This window comes from Ascaphus truei, chromosome 14 (genome assembly GCF_040206685.1).
Source record: "Ascaphus truei isolate aAscTru1 chromosome 14, aAscTru1.hap1, whole genome shotgun sequence".
Classification (NCBI taxonomy): Eukaryota; Metazoa; Chordata; class Amphibia; order Anura; family Ascaphidae; genus Ascaphus; species Ascaphus truei.
In genome coordinates this window covers 10,994,268-11,009,747 of record NC_134496.1, presented here as the reverse complement: position 1 = coordinate 11,009,747, position 15,480 = coordinate 10,994,268, and positions in this window count along the sequence as shown.

The following is a 15,480-nucleotide window of genomic DNA, read 5'->3' as shown; positions in this document are numbered from 1 at the left end:
CTATTGTCATTCATACAGTACAGTATACTGTAGTAAAGGGTAGACAACACATGGTCTTGCAGTATACTGTATTACTAAAAATCTGTCAGGTTGACCAGAATCACTGCGGATATCGGAAAATAATACAATTTTATTAATTCTACGTACTGTATATAAGGGGAATCCTACTGATCAACTCTCTTTGATCAACACTGATAAATACAGTAATTTATCTCACACTCAGTACTACAAACTGCTTTTTGCTTGCAATAAACAAACAAACAGGGAAGCGCTATACTGTATGAGTTAGGATCAGGCCCAGCAGCCACTTTATGTTGAAAACCACATATGAAATGAGCATAAATTTGCATGAATAATTACACAAAAATATATAAAATAAATAGCACAAGTCTCTGACAGAGAGAAATTGTCCAGGTGGTGTGGATACAGGTTAATGCCCCTGTCTGCAGACTCGGGCAAGAATGGCCTCTGAGAGGTGAATATCCAGAATGGTAGCTGGGATGGAAAGCGCTACCAACTGTGCAGGTATTGAAGTGTGTAGAAATGGGAAGGTGCCGTAGGCATCAAATGTGGAAAGCGCTCACCCAGACTTCATACACTTTGCGCTTTTTGCTTGCAGACTGCAAAGCCGCAAGACCAGCAACATTGTAAAAAAAGAGCAAAAAAAGAGCAATGAGCGCGAAATTGGCGTGGGAACTTCTGTTCTAGGGCCCCTAGAAATAATATTCTTTATTTTATTTATAAACTCACATTTATATATAAAGTATAGATTTATTTCTCTTCATGTATTTATTTAGATTTATTTATTAATTGTGGAGCTGCTGTGCGTGAGGGGCCATGGCCAGGATGGGGGGGGGGGTAACGGTACAGTATGTGGGTAGGGGGTGAGGGTGGTTAGACCTCACAGTACATTATGCACATTGGGCCCCCCTCCTCCCCACATTTACATACTGTACACTGCATGACATCAATGCAGGGAGGGTTTACCAATGCAGGTAAGGCTTTAGGCCTTTATATCTCTCTCCCTTCATTGTAATCTGTTTAACACAAACATTAGGGGGGAAGGGGCTTTAGGCCTTTATATCTCTCTCCCTTCAGTGTAATCTGTTTAACACAAACATTAGGGGGGAAGGGGCTTTAGGCCTTTATATCTCTCTCCCTTCAGTGTAATCTGTTTAACACAAACATTAGGGGGGAAGGGGCTTTAGGCCTTTATATCTCTCTCCCTTCATTGTAATCTGTTTAACACAAACATTAGGGGGGAAGGGGCTTTAGGCCTTTATATCTCTCTCCCTTCAGTGTAATCTGCTTAACAGAAACATTAGGGGGGAAGGGGGTTTTAAACAATGCTGTGTATAATGTATAAGGTTTTTTACAATTAGATAGATGTAATCCTTGGTATTGTAAGGGTTAGTTTGGTTTTAAATTGTCTTTTCTGGTTGGTACTTACAGTATATATTGATTTTGGTTTACTTAATTGGTTAAAATACTGTAGTTGACTTGTTTGGAAGTGTTTGTATTTACTGGTAGAGGAGCTTGCAATTATATTGTTAACATTCATTTGCAGAATGTACAGTATTGTATATGGTGCATAGATTTAATGCTATGCATCATTTACAGTATACAATGTACTGTAAATGCAATGTACTGTGTGGATTGTAATGTTATGTTTTATACTGTATGCTATTCATTAACTTCATTGCTCTACACATCTAGGGATTTCATTCCACCTTACCACCTTTCCTACACATGATTTGTGCTGTAGGCATTGGTTATATTACTGTATGCTAATGCAGATGTGTGATGCTTTGAGACTGTCATTTATACTTTGACAAGTCTACCTTTTGGTGTGTAGTGTGCATTATCCTTAGCGTTGTATAGGTGCCTTTGAACCCAGTAACCTATTGTGATTCACTTTGATTCTCCCTAGTGTTTTTTGAGTCACTATCCTTTTCATGTTTAGGGTTGACAGTGTGTGTCGTTCCCTAGTGCTGTTCATTAGTGTTTAAGGGTCCATGCCTCTTTTTTAAGTGTTTTTAAATCATGTACTGTTTATTCATCCCTTTTTGCACTGTGTCAAACAAATAAACAAATATATCAATTGCATACCTGAGTGCTCCCATACGGGTTACTTTTTTCTCTTTTCACTCACATACAGTATGTAGTATATATATATGTATATATGTATATATATATATATATATACACAGTGTATATATGTATACTGTATATATATATATATATATATACAGTGTATATATATACAAAGTATATACTGTACAGTATATATTTATTTCTCTTCATGTATTTATTTATTTATTTAGATTTATTTATTAATTGTGGGGCTGCTGTGCGTGAATTTTTTTTATTGGGGGTGAGGGGGGTGTTTGGCCCTTGGTGTGAGTTTACGACTTGCAGCAGCAGCACAATTAATAAATAAATATAAATAAATAAATAAATAAATAAATGACAATAAATACATTTGAAATACATTTTTATTGATAGTGTACATGTGCAGGGGGTCTCCGGAGCTGAAGCGCACAGGTTTCAGGTCTGGGGACCCCGTGCCCCCCGAGATACAGGCCCCTTTAGGGGGTGCCGGTATCCCTCTGCTCTGCTTGGTTTACAGGCCGCGATCACGTGATCGGGACCTTTAAACGCAGAGCACTCAGCACTCAGAAACACAGGCCAGGCAGATTTAACACACACACACAATAGGGGGAGGTTTTTTTACATAGCTTGCAGGGAAGCTTAATGCACACACACAATAGGGGGATAGGGGGAGGGTTTTTTACATAGATTAGAGAGAAGGCAGGGCGTTTTAAAAGCGAGAATAGGGGGAGGGGGTTTTACATAGATTTTATTTATTTATTTAGATTTATTTATTAATTGTGGGGCTGCTGTGCGTGAATTTTTTTTATTGGGGGTGAGGGGGGTGTTTGGCCCTTTGTGTGAGTTTACGACTTGCAGCAGCAGCAGCACAATTAATAAATAAATATAAATAAATAAATAAATAAATGACAATAAATACATTTGAAATACATTTTTATTGATAGTGTACATGTGCAGGGGGTCTCCGGAGCTGAAGCGCACAGGTTTCAGGTCTGGGGACCCCGTGCCCCCCGAGATACAGGCCCCTTTAGGGGGTGCCGGTATCCCTCTGCTCTGCTTGGTTTACAGGCCGCGGTCACGTGATCGGGACCTTTAAACGCAGAGGGATACCGGCACCCCCTAAAGGGGCCTGTACCTCGGGGGGCACGGGGTCCCCAGACCTAAAACCAACGCGGTTCAGCTCCGGAGACTCCCTGCACATCTACACTATCAATAAAAATGTATTTCAAATGTATTTATTGTCATTTATTTATTTATTTTTTGGCGGCTGCTGTGTGTATTTTATTGGGCTTGCGGGGGGGGGGGGGTAGCGGGAGGGCTTAACCCCTTCATGACCATAGCGGTATTAACTGCTACGGTCGTGAAGGGGTTAAGTGCACCCGCAACCCCCCCCCCCTCCCGCAAGTCCTAAACTCACACCAAGGGCCAAATACCCCCCTCACCCATCCCCACTACACACAATAAAGCGGGCACGGTGGGTTAACCCCTTCATTGCCTTAGCGGCTATCCGCTATGGTAATGACGCAGCATTTTCCGTATTGTTAATAATATTGATCAGGAGCAGGGGGGGGGGGGGGTCCCTGAGCATTAATTTCTGGCTCAGGGAACCCCCTGCTCACTGTACAATATTATTAAATCTCTCTCTGCTGCAAACACATCTCGCCCAGTAATTTACTGAACATGTACTGTAGAATAAATGCATAGTTTTATTTATTCGGGTTTATTACACAGTATACTGTATGGCCGAAAAACATCAGCATACAGTACAATATAATCCATCGAAATCCCCCCATTAGCCGTTTTCTTTTCTGAGGAAAAACAAAATGAAAAGTTTTAATGTACAGTAATGGTCAGCCCCCTAAAGAAGTACCCAGCCAGCCCCACCAAAATAATACGGCAAAAATACAGTACTCACCATACTGTACAGTATTACTACATTTCCCATTCAGCTTGCGCCGGCGCCGGCCCACTTCCAGTCCAGCTTTCATCATCACCCACGTCGATAGTTTGCAGAGGGACTAGCCCACCTGTAGTCAGCGGGAAATCGCTTAGGTACATGCAAGCTTCATCAAAACTGGCTGCGAAATCCATCTCAGAGTTGTCACCGACGGCGGGACCATGATGATAAGCTGGTGCTGCTGCTGGTTCTGGTTCTGGTTCTGGCGCATTGCTTGGCAGGGACTGTCGCTTCTTATTTCGTTTTAACACGACCCTTCGCCTTTGCCGCCTCCATTATCATAGATACGGGAAAAACCCTGTGACACACACCAATACCCTCCAACAAATTGGGGCTCAATACGGTGAAAACAGGGGTCACTACATAACCTTTTCCTTATTGCCCGCTTCCACAAATGAGGAGTTGGCGAAAATCTGTAAAAGTCATAATTTTCGATAAAATACTGATAAATTTGAACAACTGTTGCCATCTTATCCTCTGTTGCATTAATAGCAGCCCATATCAAATAAGCATAACTTCTGTCAGGTTTTTGGAAAGCGGGCTCCACTTGAACACTCATGTCTCTGTAGAATAGTGTAAGTGAAAATGATCTTTGTCTTTATTTAATACAGTACTGTATGTAAAGCCTAAATTGATACATTTTTTGCAACTCTTCCTTCAGTCTCAAGGACAAGTTACAATACTGTAGCATACTGTACTGGGATAAAGTAACTTTTTTTGTAAACGAAACAACTTGCAAAGCCCACACATTACTTAAGTCATGAGTTTATGCCATCTGGTGGACAAACGAAACATTGCAGCCTAGTAAATTCTTCTCGTTATCATTTAACAGATCAGCCGCCCGTCAGCCAGGCATGAACCGTGGCTGGGAAGGCAAACGCAACGCAGCATGCAAGAGGTGAGCAGCGGCGGATTCCAGGTTTCTGCCAGGTACAAACCGAGCATTTGCTCGAATAAAGTGTGTCGGTGCAGTAGGTACCTGATATAATTCCCCTTGTTCTCTTATAACCGGCCGGTTATAATTATGCTGGGTACTATGTCCCCGGTGTGGTTTTGTTATGCTTAGAGGGTAGGTTTTCAGGTTCACCTATACATGCACCAGTCCTGTTTACATTTTGCCTCATTCATTTAGGAGTTCAGAAGGCAGGCTCTTTTAAGTCCGTGTGATGTCTGATTTGATGTATGTGTGTCCATTTTTTTTGTTTAAAGTTTTTTTTTAATTGATGTAATAAATGCTTAATTTTGTTCACATTCATACAGAAACGTCTGAGTGCTTTTTGTAAGGGATCTTTCCTTCTTCATTGTGGTTCTCATACATTGTGTATCCCCTTAGCATCGCCGTTAGAGGTTTCCTATTATTGAATGGGAACTCTCTTTAGGTTTAGACATCTGTTTATTATGATCAGTTTGTTTTGATGCGGTATTCAGCTTTTGTGTTGTGCTGTGGTGTGTGTGTGTGTGTGTGATTAACCATCCACACACTGATGAGACCCCAAAGCTGGAAAAGCTGTCTGTGAGTTAGGTTACTGGCTCTGCACTTCTGTAACCCAGGCTGTGCTGAAAAGCTGTGTAATACTGCAGGCATAAGCTTATAGGGGCCTGTGTTAAAATGGACAAGAAGCGAAAAGTGACACTGCGCTCATTTACATGTCATTACCCAGAATCCCTGGCGGCAGTGGAAGCATTGCATGCTTAAAGATAATGGGGAAAGGCAGGGTTCTGGACTTTTCCGAGACATGTGAATGTGCTCATAATTGGTATTTCTATTTGCTGTGATTCTAGGTATCAAATTCTGCTCTCACGGTCACCACTTACTCTTCGTAATATGTAGAAAAAAAACTCTGGTCTTTGTCTCATTTGCCTTCCCTTCGTTTAAACAATTCTCATTACTTTTCTCCCCTCTGTCCTCTTTTCCCCTTTTTTTACCAGACTTGTGCAGGGAGAGGGAGTTTAGTATTTCACCGACAGGTACAAACACCAGAAGGAATGAAGAAAATATCCTCTGCAGTATGCAGTGAATACAGAGCCAAATTCCTTACCTGACCCCTAAACATGAGTGATCGGTTGAACCATGCATCAAACAGAGACTGCACTAATGGTCCTCTGTGTCCAAACTGAGGATAATGTATTTATTCATAAAGAACCTGAACATAAACTACATGCATCTTTCTTTAAGCAACATATCCTATTTCATCTTCAATGGTCCTTACAGAAGGTGTAGTCACTAGTTAGACTAAAAGCAAATTCCATCGTCTGATTGCTGTTCGGGTGAAATAGGCATCGTTTGACTGATTATCCTTGTAAATACAAAAACAAAAAATCAGTGGTTTCAAACCTTTTTGGGGTTAAGAAACTCTGCGGAACTCCAACTCTCTAATAGCGCGTCTGAGATCAGATGGATTGTAAGGAACCCCAACCCTCTCTAACAGCGCGTCTGAGATCAGATGCATTGTATTTTTTCATGGTTTTTTTTATTGTATTTTTTTCTTTTTATGTTTTTCCTTGCCCATTAACTGATAATGTATTAATCTGTGCCCGTTTAGGGTACAGATAAATACAGTGACAGCCAATCCATTTTTTGTCAAATGCTTTTTTTCTAGCGATTGTTGTTTTTATTGTTTGGCTTAAATTGTTTGTAATTTGGATGGCTTGTTTTTATTTAATTTTCCTATTGTTTAGCGTTTTTATTTAATTATTTCTTTTGTTGGCTACTGGTTTTAATTGATGCGTTGCCTAGTGGTTTTATTAATTAATTGATGTGTTAGCTAGTGGGGGGGGAGAGGGTGTGGGGGGGGGAGAGAGAGGGTGTGGGGGGGAAGAGAGAGGGTGTGGGGGGGGAGAGAGAGGGTGTGGGGGAGGAGAGAGAGGGTGTGGGGGGGGAGAGAGAGGGTGTGGGGGGGAGAGAGAGGGTGTGGGGGGGGAGAGAGAGGGTGTGGGGGGGGGAGAGAGAGGGTGTGGGGGGGGGAGAGAGAGGGTGTGGGGGGGACAGAGAGGGTGTGGGGGACAGAGAGGGTGTGGGGGAGAGAGAGGGTGTGGGGGGAGAGACACAGAGGGGAGAAACGGTGGGTGATACACACAGAGGGTGGGTGATACACAGAGAGAGGGTGACTGACTGACTGGGGGGAGGGGGTGGTGACTGATTGGGGGGGGGGTGGTGACTGATTGGGGGGGTACCTCTGGTGTCACACACATACACATGCTCCCATACACACATACACATGCTCCCATACACACATACACATGCTCCCATATACACATACACATGCTCCCATACACACATACACATGCTCCCATACACACATACACATGCTCCCATACACACATACACATGCTCCCATACACACATACATACACATGCTCCCATACACTTGCTCCCATACACACATACATACACATGCTCCCATACACTTGCTGCCATACACACATACACTTGCTCCCATACACACACGCACATGCACACACACATGCTGCCATACACTTGCTCCCATACACACACACACATACACACACACACACACACACGGGAAGGAAAGGCCGTGACCAGCACCACCACCACGCTCCTCCCCCACCCACCCGCGCCCATCTCCCGCTCGTGGGGGGGGGGGGGGGGCAGGCCGACACCCCCCCCCATACCTTACGCGGGCATATTGGAAGCTTTGGGGAGGCAGGGTGGGGGGGAGGCACGTGGCGAGGTATCCCCCAGGGGACAGTCAGCCCCGCAGTGGCCGCCACTATCCTGCTCTCCTCGCCGGCATGTCTTCACAATGCGCGGCCAAGCAGCTTTGCAGACTGCTTCCCCCCAGCCCGCGGCGGCATGAAGCTAGCAGGCGGGGAGGCGACAGGGTAGGTGGGAGTCATGTGGTGAGGGCCGAGGCCGCCCCCCCCGCACGCCAACCGGGCTGCAGCAGTGGGGAACTCCCGCCCCGGGCAGCGATCGGTGGATCGAGGGGGAAGGGGACAGGAGCATTGGACAGGAGGAGGGGAAGGGGACAGGTGCAGGGGACAGGAGCAGGGGACAGGAGGAGGGGAATGGGACAGGAGGAGGGGAAGGGGACAGGTGCAGGGGACAGGAGAAGGGGACAGGAGAAGGGGAATGGGACAGGAGAGCTGCCGCGGTGGGGAGTAGGGAGCCATGTGGGGACCAGGAGGATCGCAGGGAAGGAGCAGAGGGGCCGCAGCATGGCGTGTACTTACTTTTGATGTCCGGGCAGAAAGAATGGCCGCTCGTTGGGGGCGGGCTCATATAGAGCCTGGCCGCGCGCCCACAAAGCCTGGGAGCGTGCACCAATCAGCAGTCAGGTAGGGAGTTCATTTATTTATTTATTTTTCAGCGCAAGCTGGGAAAATTTGAGCGCGAACGGGGGAAATTTAAAAAAAAACACGTGTGCTGCTTGGGCCAATATTTACACGCCCGGGGGTTAAATCCACCCGCCCCGGGCGAGTAAATGTATAGGATTGTCGAACACTGTGTATGCGTATATATATATATATATATATATGTGTGTGTATGCGTGTGTGTGTGTATATATATATATATATATATATATATATATATATATATATATATATATATATATATATATATATATATATATGTGTGTGTGGCCTGTGTGGCCTGTGTGGCCTGTGTGGCCGTATATACCACATTTATTAAGGTTATGGTGGGTAAAAAAAAGTGACTAAAACCCTCCACAGTAAAGCATAAAGCAACTGTAAATATTCCTGTATATTCATTTGCATGTCTTAGACAGGTCTGCAACCCTGTCTTTCACCATTATCACCCAGCACACAGCACTTCCACTGCAGCAAGGGATTCTGGGAAATGACATGCAAATGAGCACACAGTGCCACCTTTAATCTCATGCTCACATTACATGAGCAACCCTTAGCCAATGCATGCTGCTTTAGACACAGCTTTTTCCCTTGCTGCAGTGGAAGTGCTGTGTGCTGGGTGATAATGGTGAAAGACAGGGTTGCAGACCTGTCTAAGACATGCAAATGAATATACAGGAATATTTACAGTTGCTTTATGCTTTACTGTGGAGGGTTTTAGTCACTTTTTATATCAAAAGAAAAAGAAATATGTGGACTGCGCCTATGGGGTAAAACAAGGATGGCACCTCAGTAAGTGAATAAAAAATACTAATAATTAAAAAATAGCCTAAACTCCAATTACTATATATATATATATATATATATATATATATATATATATATATATATAAAAACTGTCTAATATTATGCAATGGCTAATAAAATAAATAAAAAATACATATATTCTAACAATAATACATGACCTTAAAGTAAATTAAACAATAAAATCTAATGACTAATAAAAGGCAATCATGTCATGAGAGAGATCAAGTCAAAAAGTCCGTACTGTATATTGAATCAAATTAATTCCATATGATGACCAAAAAAGCCTTTGTATACAACTCTTGGATACTGGCAGCCTCTCTTCTAGGGTCAACAACCTCCCAGTGTGTGTCTAGCAGAAAAAAAGAGAAAAGCGCCCGATCCTCGTGTGTTACCAAAGTAAACAGGTTTAATAAAAACGAACTCAGACAAATGCAAACTCACACTTTTGCCAAAGCATAAAAGCTTGGTATAAGTAAAATCTCATGCGCCAACAAAGGAGGGGTTGCCGCCGTCCATCTATTCCATTGTGTAATACAATTTTCCAGGCGTTCACTACCGGTGTGACGGCATTAGGTTCCTCCAGCAACTCGAATGGGTAGATGACAGGCTCCCCGTCTCTGGTACTCAGAGACAATTCCAGCCAGAACTCTGCACGAACTCCTCCTACAGTGGCGGCCGCCTTTATCCAAATGCGGCCATAGCGGCGCAACTCTGATAACCGCGGGCAGATGCAGTATATATATTTTTTTTTTTTCGGAATATGTTCCGGTATTTTAGCGCTCGTAATATTAGCATATTCTTAGCGCTGTCTGCAATACTGCAATACCATCTAAAAACTCATGTGGGCGTGCGCGAGCTGTTGTCTTCAAAGTCTAATACTGTAGCAGTTCAACCTACGTCAGTACACAGTCTGCGTGTGCGCGCGCAGTAATTGTAAATTTGCATATTTATACATGCATGTATGTCTCATTTGAACATTGTTGAAACGCATAGGCGTGTACTGTAACAGTATCAGATTTTGGCGTATATAGCGCTCTTCCCTCGCTCGCCCCCGCACACACACACAGGATAATGTACTGCACTGCAGTATTTCAACTTCTTATCTACAGTACACCTCTCCCACGCCATTCCTTTGAACGGATGGCTTTCTGGTTTCAATCACATTCCTGTCATCACATTCCTGCGTGTATAACGTTCAGTTTTGATTTACTGTATTCTTCTGTGTTGATTATTAATGCTCATTGGGGGAAGAAAAGTTCAAGAGTGACCAAAAAAAATAAAAATATTATAATTCTCCTATTGTTGGCTTTGAGTCACCTCTCTGCGCCTGCGTGTAATCCTCTTTGGGAAGGGAGCTGTAGTTGATTATTACTGCGCATGCGTGAATTGGTTGCGAAGTTCAAGAGTGACCCAAAAAAAAAATATTTTTTTTCTCGTCATTGTTTATTATTATTTTCTCAACATGAATGAACATGTTCCTGCCTCAACCATCTTGACATTACGATATTCAATCTGTGCTGTAGCTTTTGACTGCACATGATTGATTTGTGTGATTTTTATGTCTTTGGGGGTGTGGGGATCAAATTATTATGATGACCTGCCTGTTGAAAATATGTCATGTCTTTGAACTACAGTACAGCTAATCCTTCATGCAGCTGTACCCTGTACCCCCCTCCCCCACGCACACACAAGGCTCGCTCAAGGATTTGAACCTCTTATCGACACCTCTAGAAAACCATTCATTAATTTTCCTATTGTTGGCTTTGAGTCACCTATCTGTAATCCTTTTTGGGAAGGGGGCAAGCTGATGATTACTGCGCATGACTCACCCATCCTCCCCCCCCAACCCTTTGAGGCTTTGTTTCCGGTAACGTTTGTGATAATCCCTTCTCGAATTTGATATGTAAATCTGATTTGCACAACACTGTGAAATTGAGTTAAAAAAGACATAATCTGATTCATGTTTTTGATGCAGTAAATTACCAATTTTTGTCATTCTTTACTTTTCTTTGGTGTAGGGGGGGTGTCAATGATTATGATTATCATGAATGTAAAGAAATATTTATTTTATTTTATCAGGAACAAAAAATACAAATATACAAATAATCATGAATAATACAAAATGCAGTCTTTATTCAGTTCTTCTATCAGTTGAAAATGGAGGGCCAGTGGATAATCATGAATAATGCACATTGATAATAATATTAATTAATAATATATAATATATAAGAATATATATAATAATATAACATTTTCCGTCTTTATCTTCTTCCTCATTCTGTGAAGTTCATTGAGAGAGGGGAGGTTTTGTGTAAATCATGACTGCACTTTAGATACACTTTACTGTACACACAGTTCGCACAATGTACATGATACCCCGCCTCCCCCTTTCCATCCTATTTTTCCTCTGAAAAGACGAGAAAATAAAAAAATTGTGCAGTTAGGTGCATATTATGGCATTGTGTACTGTATAGCTACACCATATTGGACTACAGTATGCAGTTAGTACTATCAAACTAGTCTATACTGGAACTACCGTATACTGAAACTACTGTTAAATACTTTGTAACCAGATGGCTAGTGCTGCTCTCTCAGGAAAGAAAAAATCTGTGCCATGCTTACCTGTATCATACAATACTGTACTTGGTGTGCCTGTACTTACCATACTACAGTACAGTACTATACCATACTACCTTCCTGATGCTTGCCCATTACGCTCGATCACAATGGGCAACACAGTCACAATATATTTATTGCATCGTTCCACGGTGAATACATCGTTCCAAAAACTCATTATGCCTTGCGCCAACTCATCCTTTTTGGAGGGTTTCATGACTTTTCGGATATGATCCTTCAGCTGATGCCAGACCATTTCGATAAGATTGAAATCTGTCGATCTGTCATTGGAGTGGAAAAAAAAGGACAATTAGTTAAAGAGATGCACAGTAAAAACAGTGGGAAAAAATGAGACACGGTTACCGCACTTACTCCGCTTCACCCAGTTGATACCGCGCTCAAGAATATACGCTGTTGATTGTTTTCCTGGTAGAAACGGTGACCATATGGGAACTCACGTGTGATGTAGTCCACAATCTCAGGCACAATTTGCTCTTGGAAAAAAGCTTTATTCATGATTCCAATAACAAGAAAAGAAAAGTGCTCAAAAAATTGCACACTAGTACAGTACAGTGCATAAGGCAAAAGCATCTGACTTATTTTACCTTCAAAGATGACAATGCATCCTGGTCCCCGCCTAGAGATGGCACCCCACACATGCATCTTCACTGGGTGTTTTGGACGCGGCTTCATAGATATGCGACCTTTTTTGTGGAATGCAAAGGTGGCAAATCTCTCTAGCGATACAGTAGACTCGTCAGTGAAGATGCAATCTTGGAAAGTTTCTCCACTGTCGATCCATGCCTGGGCCTGGATCACTCTCTTGATCTTGTTAACGTCCCTTATCATAGGGTACGCTCTGTAATGACAAGGAATAATTTTATACAGTAGGTACAGTACAGTTTCTTAAACAACACTTTAACCTCCTGTACTGTCCAGTACTAACCTCACATGTCCATATTTCCATCCAATTCTGCATCTCATCTTCTTTATGCTGGTCTCGGATACAGTGAGATTGCAATTTTGCTGCAGAGTGTATTTGAACCTTAAGGCACTCTTCTCATCATTCTCTTCACTTAATTTGTGGACCAGAAGAGTTGTCTCCCTACAGTGTACAGAAAAACAACAATCCGGTAAGTTACAGTGCAGTAGGCCACAAGTACAGAACATCATTTACAGTAAACAATAATAGATGCAGCAATATAAACAATAATAGATAGATATACTATATTACATAGTAATATAAACAGAAATAACCATAATGTTAGATAGATCTATACTATATAGTTATATTTATATGGAGCAATATAAACAATAACAGATAGATATACTATATTATATAGTAATATAAATATACTTACACGTTAGTTACCGTTGGTGTCCTCGTGCGTTGTTTGGTCTTTCTGTGTGCATGATGGCACACGGTGTTGATGGCAGAATGAAGCCAGAAGCAGGTAACCAGCGTTGGATATTTGCAATTCGTTGTCCGCTCGTGTACATCTCATTAATTCTCATGCTGAGATCCTTTGAAATCTTTTTAACAGGCATTGCTGCGAGTAGAAAGAAATACAAACACAAGAATGTATATTCGATGTTTAGTCGATGTGTATTCAATGTGCAGTGAATCTACAAAATGGATGGTGTATTTATACGTTAATGACTCACATTAGAGTACATCCACTTTTAACACCTCACTTTTAACTTGTCGCCATGCATAAAAGGTTACACTATTTGCATATCCCACCACACGATCTGTATCTGAACTTTACTTTGTCCAGATACTGCATTGTGCCATCTGCTTCCATGGATCGACCCCGATTCTATGGACGCAGGAACCCACTCGCCTTTGCCATGCCTGTCACGCTGAAAAAGCGAAAGGCAGGAGCCATTTCCAAGCCAAGTCCAAAGCGAAAGGCTAAGGCTAATAAAGAAAACCTTCTGCTGACCCCAAAGGCTAAGGGTTTTAATACACGTAAGCCGTATTATGTCAAGAAGAAATTCGGTGATGTACACACAAGGCAAAACAAATGGCAGCCAACCCATCGAACCCGCAGGCCACTTCCTCGATTACGCTTAGCCGACTCTGCCGCTTCTCTCCCGGAAATCCACAGGTCACTTTCTCCATCCCTCTTCGACGACGCTGCCGCTTCTCTCCAGGGAACCCCCATCTCATCCTCTGTAGCACCCATCCACCCAGATGTCCACAGCACCCCATGCACAAGATCCAGCTCATTAGAACTCATGCTGAATGGGTTAAGTGTCGATATCCCCGGGAACTCTACTATGCTGGTAAAGATAGATCTTCTTTTAGAGACCATGCTAAATATGGATCAACGCATGGAGAAGATGGCTCAACGGATGGAGAAGATGGCTCAACGGATGGAGAAGATGGCTCAACGGATGGAGAAGATGGATCAATGGATGGAGAAGATAGAGACTGACATAGCGGGGTACATAATTTGCTCGGAGTTCATGCCCCTGTATCTCTGACGCTGGAGCAGGAGGGTGGCATGAATGGGATGAATGGGACCTTCAACCACCTTCCATCACCAAGCGCACCCCCCCACCAGAAGAATATGTGTACATGTATGCCGTTGATGACATGACAACCCCGTCAAGACCACGCCAGGAGACAACACAGCGATCAAGACAGGAGGAAAGCGTCCTCCCAGACAACCTACCCTCACCCGCCGCCACAAGCACACCCGCTCCAAGAATCCAACCCACATACGCTTGCATCGATACGTGCCCGACATCATCGTGCGCGAGCTGCCCAATCCACTCAGGGAGAAGTATAGGGTGATGAGTGCTGGTTTACCCCAGAAGTATGCCATGTTCATTTTCAAGCACCACGTGTCCTACTTGGTGTACTGCGGGTGGGCCAACAATGTAAACTACGCAGGAAATCGTGAAAAAAGGGCACTTCCTGAAAATTTAAGAAGGACTATTGTGGAGGCATTGCGGCACTATTTTTCAATTACAGATCCTGTAATGAAAATCGTGAGAGACGCCATTAATGGCATTTTGCGTCATACAAGGCATGGCTCTGAAAGGACAATCTGGTGGGGATCGAATTTGCGTGACTGTTCAGCTGTTTATTTTTTGACTTGTTGCTTGTTTTAACTTGTATTAATAAAGAAATATTTTTACTTACACAAGACCTGCACAACTCCAGTCCTCGGGGGCCGCAAACAGGCCCGGTTTTCAGGATATCCTGAAAAACGGGCCTGTTTGTGGCCCTCGAGGACTGGAGTTGTGCAGGCCTGACTTACTGTACTGTACACCATCCTACTGTAAATGTTTTGACTTTCTGTACTTTAATAAAGGAGATGTTGCGTGTTTTAAATTTTATTAATAAAGAATTTTTTTTACTAACACCATACTGTTGTGCTGTAAATGTTTTGACTTTCTGTACTTTAATAAAGGAGATGTTGCATGTTTTAACTTGTATTAATAAAGAAATGTTTAACATTACTATAACAAGTGAAAACAGTTAAAAAATCACCCCAGCTGCTCCCAATCCGCTTCCCCTGATCAGTGCTACCTTCATGCATAGTCATAATAGTCCATGAGAGTCTATTTCCGGTTTCTTTGTCCATTTCCGGTCTTTGCGTTCCAGTTACGTCACGATCCTCTTCAGCGCATGCGCATGCGTT